Here is a 14,863-nt window from a genome sequence, read left to right as displayed (position 1 = left end):
CACCCCAGATGTGGCGCATCCACTAGATGCGCCAATCCTGGCGCTTCACCCCAGCTCATTCCGTGCCCTGGTGCAGTGGCAAACGGGGTAATAAATGGGGTTGATACTAGCTGTAAAGTCACTTGACATCAAGCCCAGAAGTTTGTGATGTCATGGCATCTATTAGATACCCAACATCATAAATAATGATGAGCGAGTATGCTTGTTACTACTCGGTACTCGCACGAGTATCACTGTACTCGGGCTACTCGGCGGGTACCGAGTAATTTTGCAATACTCGTGCTTTACTCGTGGTCTTCATCCCTGCATGTTGGCGCTCTTTTGAGAGCCAGCCCTCATGCAGGGATTGGCTGGCAGACCACTGCAATGCCACAGCCCTGTTAGTTGTGGAATTGCAGTGATTGGCCGGCCTGCACAGCGTGACCGAGCCTTTATACCGGCGGGCGCGCTGTGCTCTGTACACAGCCATCTCATATTCCCTGCTTTCCACGCCCACAGGCGCCTATGATTGGTTGCAGTGAGACACGCCCCCACGCTGAGTGACAGGTGTCACACTGCACCCAATCACAGCAGCCGGTGGGCGGGTCTATACTGTGCAGTAAAATAAATAAATAATTAAAAAAAACGGCGTGCGGTCCCCCCAATTTTAATACCAGCCAGATAAAGCCATACAGCTGAAGGCTGGTATTCTCAGGATGGGGAGCTCCACGTTATGGGGAGCCCCCCACCCTAACAATATCAGTCAGCAGCTGCCCAGAATTGCCGCATACATTATATGCGACAGTTCTGGGGCTGTACCCGGCTCTTCCCGATTTACCCTAGTGCGTTGGCAAATCAGGGTAATAAGGAGTTAATGGCAGCCCATAGCTGCCACTAAATCCTAGATTAATCATGTCAGGCGTCTCCCCGAGATTCCTTCCATGATTAATCTGTAAATTACAGTTAAAAAACACACACACCCGAAAAATCCTTTATTAGAAATAAAAAACACTAACAAAGTCCCTCATTACCAATTTATTAACCCCGACAAACCCTCCATGTCCGGCGTACTCCACGGACTCCGGCGTCGCGTCCAGCTCTGCTGCATGGAAGTGACAGGAGCTGCAGAAGACACCGCCGCTCCGGTCACCTCCACGCAGCTAATGAAGGGAATAGCGCGATCAGCTGCTGTCAGTCAGGTAACTCCCGGCCACCGCTGGATCCAGCGGTGGCCGCGATTAACCTCAGTGACAGCAGCTGATCGCTATACTCATCTCAGTTGGTGCATGGAGCTGACTGGAGTGGCGGTGAGTAGCGCGATCAGCTGAGCTGTCACTGAGGTTACCCGCGGCCACCGCTGCATCCACCGCTGGATCCAGGTAACCTCAGTGACAGCTCAGCTGATCGCTATACTCATCTCATTAGCTGCATGGAGGTGACCGGAGCGGCGGTGTATTCTGCAGCTCCTGTCACTTCCATGCAGCAGAGCTGGACGCGACGCTGGAGGACTGTGGAGTACGCCGGACATGGAGGGTTTGTCGGGGTTAATAAATTGGTAATGAGGGACTTTGTTAGTGTTTTTTATTTCTAATAAAGGATTTTTTTCGGGTGTGTGTGTTTTTTAACTGTAATTTACAGATTAATCATGGAAGGAATCTCGGGGAGACGCCTGACATGATTAATCTAGGATTTAGTGGCAGCTATGGGCTGCCATTAACTCCTTATTACTCCGATTTGCCAACGCACTAGGGTAAATCGGGAAGAGCCGGGTACAGTCCCAGAACTGTCGCATATAATGTATGCGGCAATTCTGGGCGGCTGCTGACTGATATTGTTAGGGTGGGGGGCTCCCCATAACGTGGAGCTCCCCATCCTGAGAATACCAGCCTTCAGCCGTATGGCTTTATCTGGCTGGTATTAAAATTGGGGGGACCGCACGCCGTTTTTTTTAATTATTTAATTATTTATTTCACTGCACAGTATACACACACCGGCTGCTGTGATTGGGTGCAGTGAGACAGCTGTCACTCAGTGTGGGGGCGTGTCTCACTGCAACCAATCATAGGCGCCGAAAAGCAGGAAAGCAGAGAATACGAGATTGATTAATGAGCGGCCGGCTTTTTCAAAAGAGGAAAAGCCACCGGAGTTTGAACAGCCGTGCAGCGCCGCGGCAGTGATCGGGGAACGGTAAGTAAGAGAGAGGGGGGGGAACTGACCGACAGACTGTGAGAGGGGGACAGACAAGACAGAGAGAGACAGACCGACGGGAGATAGAATGAAAAAAAAAATGACCGACATCGTTAGTAAAAAGCACAAAACGTGCGTTTTGGACATCGGAGTGCCACACAAGGTTTTCACGTAAAATCTTTCATGTATTAATCTCAAAAAGTAACATACACCAGCTCTATCTCACTATTGGGTATGTGCCCTTAACATTTCCGCCATGAAAATTCATTTTGGTGTCATTTTGGAAGGTTTTCTGGTGAGTCCGTAAAAATGGCGTAAAACTTGGACAAAATTGTTCACAGCTGTGACTTTTGAGTGATAAATGCTTCAAGGGGTCTTCCCCATGCTGATGCCATGTCATTTGAGCACTCTTCTGAGACTTTTGTGACATTTTTAGGGTTTCTACATGCTGCCGGGGGGTCATTTCACAAAAATACTCGGGTCTCCCATAGGATAACATTGGGCTCGGTGCTCGGGCCGAGTACACGAGTATCTTGGGAGGCTCGGCCCGAGCTTCGAGCACGCGAGCTTTTTAGTACTCGCTCATCACTAATCATAAACTGTCAGTACTAACAAAAAAAATAGACAAAAAAAATTTATTTGAAAAAACAGTCCCCAAAACATTCCCTCTTTCACCAATTTATTGTAAGAAAAAAAATAAGGGGGTCCCACGACGACTCTGGACCGTCTAGAATATGGGGGGAGACACTCAGGGAACGTATCTTCCATTTTCTAGGAGTGCAGACCCTTCATGTGAGGAGTGTAGGTGCAATGAATCTGCACTTACTCTCCCCGAGTCCACAGCAGCAGAATCCATGTCGTAACAGTTGCTACCAAAGCTTCAATGCCCTGCTCATGAGGTAAGGGCATGCCTAATCAGGAGAACTATTCTACATTTCCAAATATTGGTATTTGCTGATATTATTGCTATTCCACCTACTATATATTGGGGATAGGATCTTGGAGATGGAATACCCCTTTAAGTCCAGTTATCCAGCTGAATGAATACTAAACAACAGAGCTCGCTATTAAGATGTGTTTTCTTGTGGCATATAACGGACTCTTATGTTTGGTAGTCGTTCAGCAGGGCAACTATAAAATCAAATACCTCCATTTGGAAATGTAGTATATAGCTCTCCTGATCAACTATGTTCCTTACCTCATGAACAGGGCATTGCAGTAATAATAATAATTTATTCATTTATATAGCGCTATTATTTCCATAGCGCTTTGCATACATTGGGAACACTGTCCCCATTGGGGCTCACAATCTAAATTCCCTATCTGTATGTCTTTGGAGTGTGGGAGGAAACCAGAGTACCCGGAGGAAACCCACGCAAACACGGGGAGAACATACAAACTCCTTGCAGATGGTGTCCTTGGTGGGAATTGAACCCAGGACCTCAGCGCTGCAAAACTGCAGTGCTAATCACTGAGCCACCGTGCATAACCAACACTCACTGTGTCTGAACACAGGAAGCTGAGCTGACAGCGGCTCTGTGTATGCGGCAGCGTCTATTGTGAAGGAAAGGGCCGCGGGGGATCAACGCTGCACAGGTACCGTGGGACACCAGGGAACACCGGTGGGGTTATAGGGGGTGACCTGGCAGGGCCTGGGGAGGAGTTTTCTGTCGCATGTGTCATGGCACATGCGACAAATCAGAGAAGTAGGGTAAATGCAGCCGGCGCGCTGCTGTGCGCGTGGCCATCTTGGATTTCTGGGAGGGAGTCGGGGGGGGCACTTTGGCGACACCGGGGACCGGAGGGTACCGGGGAGGAGATTTATCATGTTTGTTCATGCCAGATAGGAGATAAATAATTTTTTACCGGCACTGTCATTTACTGTAACGTGATAATCGGTATACGCTGTATACCTGTGATCACGTGAGTGGGGACCAGAAAAACCATCCTGAATCATGATCTCCAGGGTCTCGGCTACCCCCTGAAACCCCAGAAATTTTCTGACACTGGGGGGCGCTATTCACTTATTTCTGCCTGCTGTTTATAAACGGCAGATCAGAATAAGGCTACATTCACACGACCGATCCATTTTTGCGGTCTGCAAAAAACAGTCCGTTTTTTTAACGGGTGCATCCGTGTGGCATCCGTTTCCGTTCCGCAGACGGTCCGTATGTCATCTGTTTGTCATCCATGTGCCTTCCGTTTTTTTTGCGTACTGCAAAAATACTGAAGGAGGGAAAATACATAAATTTACCCAGGATCCATAGCTTTATCCTACATGAGGCGGTCACATGTTCACTCCAGTGCCATTTTCTACTGCTTTTCACAGCGTAGATCGCTTTGGTAATTTTCTTGTGCTTGTACACTTCATATCAGTCTTTTCTGTCATTATAATGGCAGAAAGACACATAATGTCCCACTCTCCTGGATTTTGTAATTTTGCACCCTTTGGTGCCTTTCATGTGGCACTAAGGGGTGCTTAGCCTTGTATTTACAAAAAAAACCCAAATACATTTAAAAAAAAATGACGTGGGGTTCCCCCTATTTTTGTAGCCAGCTAGGGTAAAGCAGACGGCTGCAGCCTGCAGACCACAGCTGGCAGCTTCACCTTGGCTGGTAATCCAAAACTGAGGGCACCCAACGCTGTTATTTTAAATTAAATAAATAATTTAAAAAAAAAAAAACACGTGGGGGTCCCCCCAAAATTGGATCACCAGCCAAGGTAAAGCAGACAGCTGGGGTCTGATATTCTCAGACTAGGGAGGTCCATGGTTATTGTACTCTCCCCAGCCTAAAAATAGCAGGCCGCAGCCATCCCAGAAGTGGCGCATCCATTAGATGCGCCAATCCTGGTGCTTCGCCCCAGCTCATCCCGTGCCCTGGTGCGGTGGCAAACGGGGTAATATATGGGGTTAATACCAGATGTGTAATGTCACCTGGCATCAAGCCCTGGGGTTGGTGAGGTCAGGCGTCTATCAGATACCCGACATCACCAACCTAGTCAGTAATAAAAAAAAATAGACAACAAACACATTTTTATTTGAAAAAACACTCCCCAATACATTCCCTCTTTAACCAATTTATTAGAAAGAAAAACAAATCCAGTCTGCTGTAATCCAAGCGGTTCCCATGACGATCCACACTGTCCCAGTCAATGAAGAGCAGGATGTTCCCCATTGGCTGGGAGAGCAGTGCAGTGACCTGAGCTAACATCAATAGGTCAGCCCAGGTCACTGCATGGGATGACAAGTGCTGCTTTCAGGAGCAAGGTACATTACCTGCGCTGATCTCCTGCACTGCTGACAGCACCTGTCACTGACTTCAATGACCGCTGCCTTCACAGCCAAGTGTCGCGAGCGGCCCATGATGTCACGCTAGTCAGTCTCGGGTCGGAAGTGAGAGAAGGTGATGTGACAAGCGGCGGCCATGGAGGACAGTGACAGCGCTGAGGTCGGGAGGGTGGGACTTCATCACCGCAGGTAAGCCGAGCGGGACCATGTGTGCAGAGTGCCAGGTGGGTGGAGCCTAGCGGGATAATGTGTGCAGAGTGCCAGGTGGGCGGAGCCTAGTGGGGTAATGTGTGCAGAGTGCAAGGTGGGTGGAGCCTAGCGGGGTAATGTGTGCAGAGTGCCAGGTGGGCGGAGTCTAGCGGGGTAATGTGTGCAGAGTGTCAAGTGGGCGGAGCCTATCGGGACCATGTGTGCAGAGTGCCAGGTGGGCGTAGCCTAGCAGGGTAATGTGTGCAGAGTGCCAGGTGAGCGGAGCCTAACAGGACCATGTGTGCAGAGTGCCAAGTGGGCAGAGCCTAGCGGGACCATGTGTGCAGAGTGCCAGGAGGGTGGAGCCTAGTGGGGTAATGTGTGCAGAGTGCCAGGTGGGCGGAGCCTAGCGGACCATGTGTACAGAGTGCCAGGTGGGCGGAGCCTAGCAGGGTAATGTGTGCTGAGTGCCAGGTGGGTGGAGCCTAGCAGAGCTAGGTGTGCAGAGTGCTAGGTGGGCGGAGCCTAGCGGAGTAATGTGTGCAGAGTGCCAGGTGGGCGGAGCCTAGCGGGACCATGTGTGCAGAGTGTCAGGTGGGCGGAGCCTAGCGGGGTAATGTGTGCAGAGTGCCAGGTGGGCGGAGCCTAGTGGGACCATGTGTGCAGAGTGCCAGGTGGGCGGAGCCTAGTAGGGTAATGCGTGCAGAGTGCCAGGTGGGCGGAGCCTAGCGGGACCATGTGTGCAGAGTGTCAGTTGGGCGGAGCCTAGCGGGACCATGTGTGCAGAGTTCCAGGTGGGCAGAGCCTAGCGGGGCCATGTGTGCTGGCGGCGGAGTGCAAAGTGGGTGGAGCCTAGCGGGGCCATGTGGCGCTGAGGACGACAGTGTCGTGGACTGCATGGCTGGGGACAGGTGAGTGTGAGTGTGTGTGTGTGTGTACATGCCGCGTGCAGGAGGGGGCGGTGCGAGCGGAGCGGGGAAGTGTCGGCTCCCTGCACACGTAACTAGGATAAATATCGGGTTACTAACCAAAGCGCTTTGCTTGGATACCCTATGTTTATCTTGGTTACCAGCTTCTGGCAGGCTGCCAGTGATGGCTCCCTGCACACTGTAGCTGTAAAAAGCCCTGCTTTTTGCTGCTAGAACCGTTCTCGAACGTAACTAGAACTATCGAACTTTAGCAAAAAGCTCGAGTTCTAGTTCGATCTAGAACAGCTCCCAAAATCACTCGAACTGCGAACTGGAGAACCGCGAACCGCGCTCAACTCTAGTCTTGACCAATGCTCGGCGGTGCTGCCACAGTCGCTGTAACATGTGGAGAGTCGAATTCCAGCGTGTCGGCACATCGCATTTCAGACGATGAACCGGCAGGCCGAAAGACTTCTGGAGCGATGCAAGTCGCTCAGCTGCGGCGGTTGAACGGCGGAAGTGAGCAGACAGTTTTCGTGCCCTGTTTAGAAGGCCATCTAGGCTGGGATAGTGTGTTAAAAATTGCTGGACAACAAGGTTCAACACGTGAGCCATACAATTTGAAAAAAAAAACATTTTTTTTTGAGGGCACTAAGGCAATATAAATGGGATCCCCCAAATGCACACCTGAAAGCAGTAACAATGAAAAGGAGAAAAGGGTGGTGTGCTAATGAGGAGATCACCAAAACAATAATGGCAATAAATATATAAAGTTTATTGTAGGAAAAACACCAACATAGTTTAAAAACATCTAAAAACATGAAGTACAATAAACATCAGAAGTTTGCTATAATAAAGCATAAGCCTCTGAGAAGTGTCCACCTCAGAGATTTTAGACCATGTAACATACCTCCCAACCGTCCCGGATTCTGCAGGACTGCCACGATTTTAGAGGGCTGTCCCGCACTCCCGCGGCTCACAGCTGATGTCCCTCCTCCTCCTAGATAGATAGAATCATAGATAGAATCATAGATAGATAGAGGGATAGATGGATAGAGGGAGGGATAGATAGATAGATAGATGGATAGATAGAGGGATAGATAGATAGAGAGAGAGATAGATAGAGAGATAGAATCATAGATAGAATCATAGATAGAATCATAGATAGATAGATGGATAGATAGAATCATAGTTAGACAGATAGAATCATAGATAGATAGAATCATAGATAGATAGAGAGATAGAATCATAGATAGATAGATAGAGAGATAGAATCATAGATAGATAGAATCATAGATAGATAGATAGAATCATAGATAGATAGAATCATAGATAGAATTATAAATAGATAGATAGATAGATAGAGAGATAGAATCATAGATAGATAGAATCATAGATAGATAGAATCATAGATAGATAGATAGATAGAGAGATAGAATCATAGATAGATAGAGGCATAGAGATAGATAGAGGGATAATAAATAGATAGATAGATAGAGGGATAGATATAGATAGATAAATACTGTATCTCAATGTTGGTGAAAGAGTCAGATTCATTTGTTCCCATAAAATTACTATAAAGAAATGAGGAAAAAAATACAAATACAATTTTTTTTTTATCTTCACCACCTTGGATTCAAACCAGCAACGTTCAAAACTTGTGTTCAGCAGCCTCCTAGCTTTCCTAGCTGCTCTAGCAGTTGAACCATTAGGATTGATGAGGTTAGCAGGAGGATTTTACATAAATGAACCTACAATGCAGCCTCTTATACAGCAGAGTACACAGGACACAGCTACATTGTACAGAGCAGCATCTCTATGTCCTGTATTCTAGAGGGAGAGGAAAAGAGGATTTTTTTTTCTTCTAATAAAGTTACTAAAAATAATAAAAAAATAGAATAATGTAATTTTATTACACTTTTTTATAAAATAATAAACATCACAAATCAACAAATAACATGGACATATTTGGTGTCCCTGTAATCGTAATGACCTGAACAACACAGCGATCAGATTATTTATGGGGATCGGTAAATGGCGGGAAAAAAAGGCGCAATTTATTATTTTTCTTTATTAAAATCCATAAAAAATGTAATAAAAATGGATCACTGAGGCCGTGTTCACACATAGCGTAAATGCTGCGTTTTTTCTGCAGGTGTCCGCGCCACGAGTGCAATAATAATGTTCTCTGATTATTGCGTGTTTGCGGTATTTTTTATACATTGTCCCCCTTATTTGATACATGTTTGTTGCTGATGTGAATCCTGAAGCTTATAAAGAAAGAAACACCAAATCCGCACAGTTCAGCGGCGTCTTTCCACGCACCAGGAGCGGAGATTTCAGGACGTCTCATCCACTTTGCTTGGACAATTAGTCCATATTCACATGTAATGTAAATGCTGCATTTTTTTCTGCTGTTTCTTTGCACATATATTCTGCAGTGTTTAATTGTCCAAGTAAAGTGGATGTGATTCCATGAAAAGACGCCGAATTCTGCGGTTTTCGGGGGGGGGGGGGGTTTCTCTGGAGGTTTCTATGTGGAGCTTAAAAAAATGCAGGAAAAAGCTTCTCTGTACAATAAAAACACTTAAAAACGCAGATTCACATCTGAACCAAAAACACATTAAATAATGGAGAAAAGGCAGAAAAAATGCAGCAAAAATGGAGAAGATTGTTATTGTGTAGTTTGGTGCAGACAGAAACAAAAAGAAACAGAATTTATGCAACGTATGAACATGGATTGATAGGCACAAATAAGCAACATGTCATATAGTGACACATAGAAATATAAAAAAATTCTGACTGCTATAAATATGAATGAACAGTCTGGGGCATCTGCTGAATGACCCTTACTGCCAAATGGGCGTGGCTAGGGGTGTGGTTAGGGGCGTGGTCAAAAATTGCGCGCGCCGCATACTTTGTCCCTCTTTCCTTTCTTGAAAAGTTGGGAGGTATGCATGTACTGCAATCAATAACACCAATGAAGCATAATCACATAGCATGCAAAAAAACCCAAAGATATAAGTGTCAGTCCTAAAGACAAATGGCTAATACATTAGTATGTAAAAATCAATATGCAAAAATGCCCAAATACATACAGTTAGGTCCAGAAATATTTGGACAGTGACACAATTTTCGCGAGTTTTGCTCTGCATGCCACCACATTGGATTTGAAATGAAACCTCTACAACAGAATTCAAGTTCAGATTGTAACATTTAATTTGAAGGTTTGAACAAAAATATCTAATAGAAATTGTAGGAATTGTACACATTTCTTTACAAACACTCCACATTTTAGGAGGTCAAAAGTAATTGGACAAATAAACCAAACCCAAACAAAAATTTTTTATTTTCAATATTTTGTTGCGAATCCTTTGGAGGCAATCACTGCCTTGAGTCTGGAACCCATGGACATCACCAAACGCTGGGTTTCCTTCTTCTTAATGCTTTTCCAGGCCTTTACAGCCGCAGCCTTCAGGTCTTGCTTGTTTGTGGGTCTTTCCGTCTTAAGTCTGGATTTGAGCAAGTGAAATGCATGCTCAATTGGGTTAAGATCTGGTGATTGACTTGGCCATTGCAGAATGTTCCACTTTTTTGCACTCATGAACTCCTGGGTAGCTTTGGCTGTATGCTTGGGGTCATTGTCCATCTGTACTATGAAGAGCCGTCCGATCAACTTTGCGGCATTTGGCTGAATCTGGGCTGAAAGTATATCCCGGTACACTTCAGAATTCATCCGGCTACTCTTGCCTGCTGTTATGTCATCAATAAACACAAGTGACCCAGTGCCATTGAAAGCCATGCATGCCCATGCCATCACGTTGCCTCCACCATGTTTTACAGAGGATGTGGTGTGCCTTGGATCATGTGCCGTTCCCTTTCTTCTCCAAACTTTTTTCTTCCCATCATTCTGGTACAGGTTGATCTTGGTCTCATCTGTCCATAGAATACTTTTCCAGAACTGAGCTGGCTTCATGAGGTGTTTTTCAGCAAATTTAACTCTGGCCTGTCTATTTTTGGAATTGATGAATGGTTTGCATCTAGATGTGAACCCTTTGTTTTTACTTTCATGGAGTCTTCTCTTTACTGTTGACTTAGAGACAGATACACCTACTTCACAGTTGATGTTGTGAACAGGTTCTTCTTCACCAAAGAAAGTATGCGGTGATCATCCACCACTGTTGTCATCCGTGGACGCCCAGGCCTTTTTGAGTTCCCAAGCTCACCAGTCAATTCCTTTTTTCTCAGAATGTACCCGACTGTTGATTTTGCTACTCCAAGCATGTCTGCTATCTCTCTGATGGATTTTTTCTTTTTTTTCAGCCTCAGGATGTTCTGCTTCACCTCAATTGAGAGTTCCTTAGACCGCATGTTGTCTGGTCACAGCAACAGCTTCCAAATGCAAAACCACACACCTGTAATCAACCCCAGACCTTTTAACTACTTCATTGATTACAGGTTAACGAGGGAGATGCCTTCAGAGTTAATTGCAGCCCTTAGAGTCCCTTGTCCAATTACTTTTGGTCCCTTGAAAAAGAGGAGGCTATGCATTACAGAGCTATGATTCCTAAACCCTTTCTCCGATTTGGATGTGAAAACTCTCATATTGCAGCTGGGAGTGTTCACTTTCAGCCCATATTATATATATAATTGTATTTCTGAACATGTTTTTGTAAACAGCTAAAATAACAAAACTTGTGTCACTGTCCAAATATTTCTGGACCTAACTGTATATCAATCCAATCAACCATAGGATAGGGCATGGAAAAGCTTGTAAGATGGAATAAAGCAGGTTTACATAAAGGTAAATATATACCACGCCATAATCTTTACCAGAATCACAATGATGGAAAAAAAAAGAGGCATGCAAAATAATTCCCATTAAGGCAAACAGAGCAATGGTGAAAAAGCAGTCATGGAGGAGGTGGAGACCTAAAGCAAAACCCCCCCAACGCGTATTGCCATATTCAGATGGCTTCCTCAGGAAAAAACAGGGTGCTTTAGGTCTTAGCCATTTGTCTTTAGGACTGACACTTATATCTTTGGTTTTTTTTTGCATGCTATATGATTATGCTTCATTGGTGTTATTGATTGCAGTATATGGTCTAAAATATCTCTGAAGTGGACACTTCTCAGAGGCTTATGCTTTATTATAGCAAACCTCTGATGTTTATTGTACTTCATGTTTTTAGATGTTTTTAAACTATGCATCACAAATACCACATTTTAATATCCACCAGACGGCATCATAACTATAGAAATACACTAAGTAACTCCTCAAGGAAATCACTCAAATGCCATAAAACAACAATTTTTATTGATATATTTTTTTAAAAAATGACAGTTTTTACTATTGGCACAATGGCACAGTGTAGACCACAAGTGAGTCCCTCCTAACAAGGGAGGGGTAGGTGCGGACGCAGTCAGACCATCCGTGTAGGTCAAATATTATACAAAGTAATAATGTTCATTAAATACATACAGCCCACCATATGGCCATGGAACCTCAAGGATAAATCTCATATGCAAATAGCACACCCCTGAAGCACCACCACATAATATAGACAAAGAGTATAGTTCTAAATCACATGTATCCAATCAATGTGGGTATACCCAGGAGATCGCTATGGCACCAGTACATAAAGAGTTTTAATTAATAATTAAAGTTTATGAACAGTTCTGGCAGTTCTAATACCGGATCATGCCAATACAGCATAGATCACACTAAGGTAGTGAAGGAGGGCATCACCGCTATATCAAATCAAAAAATATACTACTTAATCAGAGTCAAAGCGGTGATGTCCAATCCCACCAGCCACCTACCAGTTCCATAAGCCATCCAAACCATATAAGAGCAAAAGAGTAAACAGACCTGACCGATGAGCCGACCACGCACCCGCAGCCACCACGCCTCAACGCGTTTCACTGCTGCTTCTTCGGGAGGCAGTTTTTAAACTATGTTGGCGTTTTTCCTAAAATAAAATTTTAAATATTTATTGCCATTATTGTTTTGGTGATCTCCTCATTAGCACACCACCCTTTTCTCCTTTTCATTGACGTGAGCCATACAAGGCACGTGTGTCACCTTGCCCATGCTAAGTGCCGCACCCAGGTTTGCAGCATTGTTGCACACGGCCTTACCAGGCTGCAGGTTGAGTGGAGACAACCATTTACCAAACTCAGTCTCCAGGGCTGCCCACAACTCAGCCGCTGTGTGACTCTTATTTCCAAGACATTTCAAGATATAGACCGCCTGATGCTGTTGCGCTCTGCTGCAAGCATAGTAATGAGGTGTGCGTGATTCCTTGTGCGCAATTACAATGCTGGTGGCCTGACCAGGCAGGCTTGGGGCGGAGGTGGAGGACCCAGACGAGGTTGAGAAGGCAGAAGCAGTGTAGGAACTTGGACAGACAGAGGATTGACACACAAATTGTGGGGACGGCAAGACTTGTGCAGCAGACCCTTCACCATCTATCACCATAGTTACCCAGTGCCCAGTCAATGACATGTAACGTCCCTGTCCATGCTTACTGGTCCAAGTATCGGTGGTGAAATGCACCCGTTCACACACAGAGTTTCTCAAGGAAGCGGTGATGTTGTGTGCGACATGCTGGTGTAGCGCAGGCACACCTTTCTTAGAGAAGTAGTGGCAACTGGGCATCTGGTACTGGGGCACAGCGACAGACCTAAGGTCTCAAAAATCCTGTGTCGCAGGAAATGGCCTTTTATTTGTCCACATCTGAGGGACAGAGATCTGGCTGCTGTGTGTGCTGTGTGCTGTGGTGGTGAGGTGGTGTCCCTGGAAAAATGCAGGTTTGTGAGGAAAGTGCAGGCGTAGACATGATGTTGCCTTCATCCAACATTGGTGCTATCGATGTCTGAGAGAGCTGTACACACGCACTTGTTTCCCCTTCCAAACCAACTGATGACCTATCAAGCAAACTGCCTGTTGTGGTTACAGTGGTGGAAGGTGTGCGTGGAAAACCAGGTGTGACAGCTGTCCCCACAGTCCTAGAAGATGAAGAGCGCGTGGATGCACTGAAAGGGGCAGGCGGTGGATGGTTCGCTCCGCTAGGCCGCATTGCAGCACGGTGAGCTTCCCACTGGGACATATGATATTTATTCATGTGACGATTCATGGAAGAAGTTGTCAAACTACTGAGGTTTTTGCCTCTACTTACAGATTCCTGACAAATTTTACAGATCACATGATTTGGGCGATCCTTTGCAAGGTCAAAAAAGTACCAGGCTAGGCAAGGCTTAGAGGATATGCGACCTGCTGAGCCACCCCGACTGGTGCTGAGAGGCAGAATGGTGGCTGAGGATGCAGTTGTAGACGTGCTACCAGTACTCCTCCTCTGTCCAGGAAGGCTCAAGGTAACTTCGTCGTCAGTTCTATCCTCCTCCACCACCTCTGTTGACCTCCTCGAGTGCCTGACTGTGGGTTGACAGTAGGTGGGATCTACAACTTCCTCATCAAGCGTTGTGTTTGCACTCCCCTCACCCTCAGACCTAGCCTCTTCCTGCCCTGAACGAATGTTTAAGTTGTCATCCCAATCTGGTATCGGCGTCTCATCGTCATCAGTATGTTCCTCATTGTCTCTACCAATAGGTGTTACAGTTTGTGAATAAGGGTCAACATTATGCTCAGAAACATGGTCATCATGGCCTGAATCTGAGTCACAAAGGTTCTGGGCATCACTACAGACCATTTCCTGGTCTGTACTCACTGTAGCTTGGGAGCAAACCTCTGATTCCCAGGCTATAGTGTGACTGAACAGCTCTGCAGACTCAGCCATCTCTGTTCCACCATACTGTGCAGGGCGGATGGAGACTTGAGAGCTGGGAGAAAGCAAGTGTGATTGGGATGACAACTCACAGGACTGGTGTTTTTTGGATGCGGTAGTTGAGGTGGCGGAGAGGGCACTTGTTGGACCACTTGAGATCCATTCAAGCATGTGCTTTTTTTGTGCATCATCTACCTTTGTTCCAGTTGTTCGGGTCCGTAAAAAATGGAGCACATCGGATTGTCCACGGAAAGTAGTAGACATCTTACTTTTGCTGGAAGATGGTCTATCTTCAGCAGATGTTAATGTAGCTTTGCCACCTTCCCCATGGCCAAAAACATTTTTTCCTTTTCCAACACGCCTGTTCCCCTTTACACTAGCATCTGTCATTTTGCCACTCATTTTGATAGCGACAAGATTGGCCACTTAAAATGTGGTAGTAAAAATTAAGAGGTGGTGTAGATGGCAGAGGTGGTCTAGCTTTATTGACAGCTGAAGAAACAACACTGACTATTGACAATGC

At 45.8% G+C, this 14,863-nt stretch overlaps 1 protein-coding gene across 2 annotated transcripts in view; it reads right to left on the bottom strand.

Annotated features, from left to right (window-relative positions):
* The window catches only part of C5H10orf71 (chromosome 5 C10orf71 homolog), a 715,842-nt gene that overhangs the window by 336,819 nt on the left and 364,160 nt on the right, over positions 1-14,863 (bottom strand). The window contains exon 1 of one of the 2 annotated variants that reach the window (XM_075349119.1): positions 12,426-12,514. The exons of the other annotated variant lie outside the window; for it this stretch is intronic. The gene's annotated coding sequence lies outside the window, so the exon portion shown is untranslated. Of the gene's footprint in view, positions 1-12,425; positions 12,515-14,863 lie in introns of those variants that run through there. 2 annotated transcript variants of the gene reach the window in all.

Source organism: Anomaloglossus baeobatrachus, chromosome 5 (genome assembly GCF_048569485.1).
Source record: "Anomaloglossus baeobatrachus isolate aAnoBae1 chromosome 5, aAnoBae1.hap1, whole genome shotgun sequence".
In the NCBI taxonomy this organism is placed as follows: Eukaryota; Metazoa; Chordata; class Amphibia; order Anura; family Aromobatidae; genus Anomaloglossus; species Anomaloglossus baeobatrachus.
The sequence above is the reverse complement of the archived record's forward strand: the minus strand, read 5'-3'. Positions and strand labels throughout refer to the sequence as shown.